The sequence below is a fragment of the Dermacentor variabilis genome, unplaced genomic scaffold (assembly GCF_050947875.1).
Source record: "Dermacentor variabilis isolate Ectoservices unplaced genomic scaffold, ASM5094787v1 scaffold_16, whole genome shotgun sequence".
Classification (NCBI taxonomy): domain Eukaryota; kingdom Metazoa; phylum Arthropoda; class Arachnida; order Ixodida; family Ixodidae; genus Dermacentor; species Dermacentor variabilis.
The window spans coordinates 252,563-259,575 of NW_027460324.1; the positions used below are offsets into that span (position 1 = coordinate 252,563).

The following is a 7,013-nucleotide window of genomic DNA, read 5'->3' on the forward strand; positions in this document are numbered from 1 at the left end:
GTGGTGAAAACAAAAATGTGGGCAGCCTGAGTGCAAAGTGATGAAAATAAATGGGTTCAACAACGATTTTTATTTTGGGCATTACATTAGTGATCCTTTGGTATCTTTTCCCTGACAGTACGTGTTACCTATATAGCATGGGCTAATGAGCCTATTTTACCAAGCACGTGATTCGAAGGAACTACTTATAATGCATGCTTGTGTTCATTACTTCTGTAACACGGTTGCCTAAGCATAAGGAATGCGTTCCTGCAGTTTGCCAAAAACACGTGATGTAGAGGGCTCAGGTTCTCATCTTACATGTTTTAATTGTGCGTGCATCTAGAAGTTTCCAGTGCTCAGTCTGCCTTCTAACTTCATTTATAGTCCGTGGAAGTTGACATCGGATCAATAGCATGAATGAAAACGGCGCTGTCAATAGCGCACTGTTGCGCGCACACACGGTCGTGGGGTTTTGAATCCTCGGTAATGTTTTTGATGCAAGGAATTTTTATTTAATTTCCTCAGAAGGCGGTATTATAATACGTGGATGGGCAGCAGTATTCAGAAAGAAGAATATGATGTAAAAATGAGCGGGTTCGTTTCACCTTCGACTCTGTGGTACGCGCCCAAAATTTTTCGCAATGAAAAAATCGTTTGCGCCGCTACGCCAATAACTGAAGTGCAGATTGAAAAACCACGACTAAGCCAAAATCAAAGAAATAAAACAGTGCAATCGCATGCGCAAGGCAAATCAACACGCGCAGTGAATTTGTTTCGCGGGGCGAGACGCGCGCGTCTAGAGGAGGCGCCGCAGCTGGCATGGCACGCCGATAGGGTCAGGATAGGTTAGGTCAGGAGGTGTCCGTTTCCACAGGTCTTTCGTAGATCTCAGACCAACGACCAGAAATTACACAGAAGCCTTGAATTAACTCGAACAAAATAAATTAGTATGTCAGCTTGCAGCTCAGCTCGATAAGTTGAAAAAACAAGCGGAAAACTTGTACAGACACAACGTGAAAAATCAGCACGCACCGCAAAGTAAGAATAAACACATTAATGAAAACTATATTAAAAGAGTAACACAAAGGAAACGAAAGTTTTTGAATTCTAGCGATATGCATTAAAATTTAATTTCAGTGTTCCCTGTAGGCTCACTCCTGCACACGTCTTGCTTGCATGCCCGTCAAGTCCCGTTGCCGGGGCTTGACGCAGGTGCACACGCAGCCCCAGTCTCGCGTAGTTTGACACAAGGGGCTTTTCCACTGTTTCTTTGTGTTCCTGACAGGCGCCCGTTACGCCCCCCCCCCGCAACATCTTTGTCAAGTATGCGGTTACAGCCTTTAAAGGAGATTTCATGGTGAAAACACTTTCCGTCCAGGCGGTGATACCATTAAAATGTTCCTCGCAAGATTTCAGAACTAGCATGACTGCATCGCTTGGGTAATGAAGGTTGCTGCCTTCAGGGACGTATTCCTTGAGGGACGTCAAGTACGCATGCTCACTGCTGCTTGACCCTAACAATGCAGGCTTGCACTGCTTGCAGTGGCCAACAGATCTGAGGATCCCTTTTATAAGAAACCCACCGACATGAAACAAAATCTCGCACTCAGCTAATGTTAGCTCTTCGACAAACTGGATCTCCGCGTCGTCGATAGCTTCAATCTCGGCTGCCGCTTCTTCTTGCATACCTGCCGACAGCAGGTGGATCAGGTACTGTGCGTCATCGACATCGTAGCTAGTCGTTGACGGTGTGTGGAAGAATTGGCTGACACAAACAAGCTTCAACGCACACTTCATATCGTAGGCGCTTGGAACAGGCTTTCTGAGACGTATAACCGAAAAAAAGATTGCAAACTGGGTCCATCGCAGCTGCATGATCATCAATGGCCATGTCGTGTTGATCTTCAGGTAGGGCCGAGAGGACAGTGGGTCCAGTCCTATCCTTTGGTGCCTTTCTGTGACGAGGCTAAGCTGCGAAAACAAAGGATATCACCAAAATGCATCCTATAAACAGCATTACGCAACAGCGGTACATGCCACGAACGGCTTTCTTAATGTCTTTCACTTTTCTGTGCAAAGCACCGCTTGTTACATTCGTTACACATTTAGAACTCCTGCAGAGCGGCAAAATGCCATTTTCGGTCAGGGCCACTCATTTTTCGTGCCCGGCGCCCTTGTTCCTATATAATTAAGTTACGTAGCAACAGCTTAAGAACGACCCCTCCCCCACCTCCTACCAAGAGATGAAAATGGAACACGCTGAAAAATTGAACAACTTACGTCTGAAGAAAAACACTGTCGGCATCGCATCTGGCTTGAGTTTTTTCCATCCGTCTGCTCTGTTTTGCTCGAAGCTGTTCTCTTCGAAATGAGCCTGCGCGTTCATAGAAAGTCGTAAAATTTATTTCCTTCGCAAGATATGAGCAGTGTTCGCACGCCACCAATTTCTGCGTTTCGTGCGTTCCTAAACATTTTCCGAACTTTACTGCAACTGCGACATTTAAAACCGCACTATTACGTTACGCAAACAATTCCGCACGTGCGAGTAACGTCCAAGTAACGTTAGTTAGCAATGGTTATACTACAGGGTGTCAGAACACTCACGAACTTTGGGCGCACCATTCAACACAGCTTTTTCCTGGTTCTCCTGCACCGTCCGGAAGGTCGAGATAAACGACTCAAATTGATTCGCCTGCAGCACCGAAAAGTTGAAAAACATCAACGAACGCGCAACACACCACGCCATAAATAACACAGACGCGCACATAAGTTTTCAGAACATGACGGAGGCAGTCGAGATATTTTTTGTAAACACTTTGATGTTACTGCTACTAGTTTGCTTAACTGGTAATCTACTTGTCAGCCCAATGTTAACTACCAGGAAACATTATGCGCAATCTACTTCGATCATCACTAACGCTTAAGAAAGTCCACGTCGGAAAAATAATTCCCACGAAGCACCGTAGTACTCACACTGCATATGCACGAGGTTTTCGTGGGCTGCCATTTCTCCCGCTTCATCCTTGAGGGATAAGAAAAGAGCAGATTGGGTGAGGGAACAAACGCGAGTTAATAACATCTTAGTTGAAATCAAGAAAAAGAAATGGGCATGGGCAGGACATGTAATGAGGAGGGAAGATAACCGATGGTCATTAAGGGTTACGGACTGGATCCCAAGGGAAGGGAAGCGTAGCAGGGGGCGGCAGAAAGTTAGGTGGGCGGATGAGATTAAGAAGTTTGCAGGGACGGCATGGCCACAATTAGTACATGACCGGGGTTGTTGGAGAAGTATGGGAGAGGCCTTTGCCCTGCAGTGGGCGTAACCAGGCTGATGATGATGATGATGATGATCCTTGCAGTCCACAAAATTCTTCTTTTTGGATCTCTTGGGAACTGAAACATTCGCCAGCCATTCTTTGAGTGATTTCTGCACAACGGCTCGCAGCAGCCGGGCATTTTGTGGCGACAACACCCAGAGAACTCGTCGCAGCAACGTCCTACCACCTGCACGGTGGAGCGCGCGCAGCGGGCATGAACATGGCGGCGGTGGTTAGAACGAACCGGTTCTGGAGGCGCCGGCGCCGTCAAAGAATAGGCAGTTTTAGTGTTGGGGACGCAAGGCGTTGGGGCCCCAAGCGCTTGGGTGCGTTTGCGTTTGCGTACGCAAGCAGAAACGTGTTATAGGTTAGCGGCCCCAAACGCAAACCGCAATGAGGTCGCATGCGCTCGCAGCACCACCAACGTCTGATTGTTGCTGCGTTATCATTTTATAAAATATGAAGTGAAGCATATGAAGTAAAGTACACTAAACTCTTTTTGTTAGAAGCGGTTAATATATATGAAAACGATGTATGTCGACACTAGGCAAAAGATCCATAAGATTATCTACGCGCTTACGGTACGACTGAGGCCGAGCCGAAGCAATCCATACATACGTTTGGTACGCTGTTAGCATGCTGTTAGGCTTCTCGTGCTGTTAGGCTTCTCGTGCAGCGTAATCCGACGTGGTCTCTGTTTTGATCATTTAGAGCCTCCTGCAAATTTTGACATGACGCCGTTGCGGCGACAGCGTGCCCGTGTGCTATGCGACCAGCTTCTTTACCTTGACCTGTCGCGGACAGATATAGAAGATTTATTCCTCGCCCGCCGCGCGCCCACAGAAAGGAAGAGGATTTCGTCCACCGGTTTCGTGGACGCTGCGGCTATGGATGACCAAACTTTTCGGAGGCTGTTCCGATTCGAGAAGGGCGACCTCCACATGCTCAAGGATGCCTTGCGCATAACGGAAATCCGGAGCAGCCAGGGAGTCACTGTGTCGGCAGAGGAAGCTCTATTGATGGGTCTGCGAAGACTTGCGTACCCCAATAGATGGGATTTAGAGCCCCTGTTCGGCCGTCACGCGTACGCAATGTCAAGCATCGTGAGCGTACTGTTCAATCATATTGACAGCTCATTCGGCCATCTGCTGGACGACTTGAATAACCACAGCTGGCTGCGTCTCAGTGACCTGGAGGATTTTTCCAAAGTAAGTGGGCGAAAATTGTATTGGTGTGATTTGCTTTTGCACACTTCATGTTCTTGCACTGCACCCTTTTTTGTGCTTTTGTTTTTGTGCAACAGTTAAATGTTTACTTCATACGAGGTATTAAAATCTTTTTCTCCAGTTTTGCATGCGGCATGCTATGGCTGCTCATTGCTGTCACCATCCGATTGCTAGTAAATTAAGTAACTGTTTCAGTAGCAAATGTATACTACAGGCTAAAATATATTGTGACACTAAGCTAAGCGTTACCGCTAAAATTGAGCGTGTACATGCAGTTTTGACTGAGGAGGTTTTGTTTGTCTTTACAGGCTGTGTATGACAGAGGGGCTCCCCTGCGCAATTGTTGGGGCTTTGTGGATGGCACGGCAAGGCCCATTTGCCGCCCTTCAGTGAACCAGCGCATGTATTTTTCTGGGCACAAGAGGCACCACGCACTCAAGTATCAGGCAGTCATGTGTGCCAATGGGATTGTGTGCCAACTTGATGGGCCTTATGAAGGGCACAGGCATGACGCTGGTCAGTGTTTCTTTGTTTAATGTAGAGTTTGTAAAACAATTACAGCTATATCGGAATGTTTGTTAGGGCGTTTCAAGCACTATAGTTGACACAGAACCAAAGTAAGACACAATACCACGGATAAAGCACCGACTTTCAATTGACTGATTTTATTAGGTAAATGATTACATATGTCTGTGAAATGCCTTAAGATCTTTCATGACAATGCAAGAGCACAGGTGTTATTGCTCTACAGGTACTGCAGTGCATGCTGTTCTCCCAGTCATTTGTGTTCTTTTCCATGCTTTTTTTGCATTCTTGGTTCCTACTATAATGAGTTGTGCACTTTGCATGTGACATATATAAACATTTACCTAATGAAATCTGCTAGCTTAAAGTCATTGCTTTGTCTGTCGTATGGTGTCTTTCTCTTATTGAACATCAGCTACGACGCTGCCCTTAATACAAAAGTTTACATTTGCAGACAAACTAATTGTGTATGCGAATTTCTTGGGTTCAGGCGAGACCCAAGCAGAGTTTAGATGTTACATATGGGAGCCACTTGTGTCCCCCTTATCTAGAACCAACTTCTCTAACCCAACTAGATGTCCACACACTTGGAATAATTCCTACACATTACCTACACCTTCCTCCTCATTTTAACCATCTGTAAACAATTTTTCATGTTTATTTCAATGACAGTTTCACAAAAATCTAATATGAAACCACTGCTTTTGCCTCATTTCCGCATTGCTACTGCATGTTGTTTACCATGCCACTTACACTGAGGTAGAAATGCATTAAACACACATTCAGGTTGCAACTTGGAAAAGGCAACCACCCGTAATTGATCTTATAGTCCGAAATGTTGAGCTACAACCATCTGCTACGGATTGTTCTATGGTGCGGGCCATCACAACCTATTAAGCACTGCCTGAAACAGTGTCAGAGCTAGAGCCACCCTGCAGTGAAGATACACAACTTCATGGCCATTTTTAAAAGCATTTGTTCTTTTTTTACACAGGTATCCTGCGCGACAGTGGCCTCTACGAGAAGTTGGAGCGGCTAGTGCAGGGTAACTCTTACTGCATCTATGGTGACCCTGCGTATCCTTTGCGCCCTCTCCTGATGAGGCCTTACGCCGGTGCTGCCCTCACTCGCCAGCAAGAGCTCTTCAACAAGCAAATGAGCACAGTTCGTCAAGCAGTGGAATGGGGATTCGGCAAGACTGTGGCTGAGTTTTCATTCCTTGATTTCAAAAAAAAATCAGAAGCTGCTGCTGCAAAACCTTGGGCAGATGTACCGTGTCGCAACTTTGCTTGCGAACTGCCACACATGTATCTATGGAAGTCAAACTGGCATGTTTTTTGGTATCCGTGCAACTGAACTGCACGAATATTCGGGAGTCTAAAGGAGTACCAAGATGATATTTGCCTCCTCGTGGTTTTTTTAAAGGGACACTAAACCGAAACAATAAATCAGTTTAGGCTAATGAAGCATTGTTTGAGAACCCTGTAGGCAGTCATTTCAAAAAATAGTTTGATTATTAGATGAGAAAATGAAGGTCCAAGTATCAGTATTTGAATTTCGCGCCAGAGCCCCAGCACTGGTCTGTCAGCGTGACGTCAGGGATTCCAAAGTGTTTTCGTATTTGGGCCGCATTGGCTGAGTAAAGGTTCCCGAAAGTTGCCATGTTTAATATTTGGTTCCTTTAGAACCCAATGTAGTCAATCTGTACTGCTATATATATAATTAGTAGGCCCTAGAAGATGCCATCAAAATCCAAGACGTCACAGCCCCCAGGTGCGGGAATTTAAGTAGGTGCTGCCACCCGTATTTCGTTTTTGCACTTTTTCTGGCTTACCAAATGTCTTATCGTTGTAAGAGTGGTGTTTTTGGTGTTGTAGAACGGTAATTTACTTATGCAGAAGAAATCATTTTTGTCTTTAGTGTCCCTTTAAATAAAGGTACTTGAGCTCGAAACCTCACAAAG

The 7,013-nt window shown here is 45.6% G+C and overlaps 1 pseudogene; it reads left to right on the top strand.

The window, feature by feature from the left end:
* Nucleotides 1–4,030: 4,030 nt before the first annotated feature.
* LOC142568090 (uncharacterized) lies at nt 4,031–6,431 on the top strand (annotated as a pseudogene).
* The last annotated feature ends 582 nt before the right edge of the window (nt 6,432–7,013 follow it).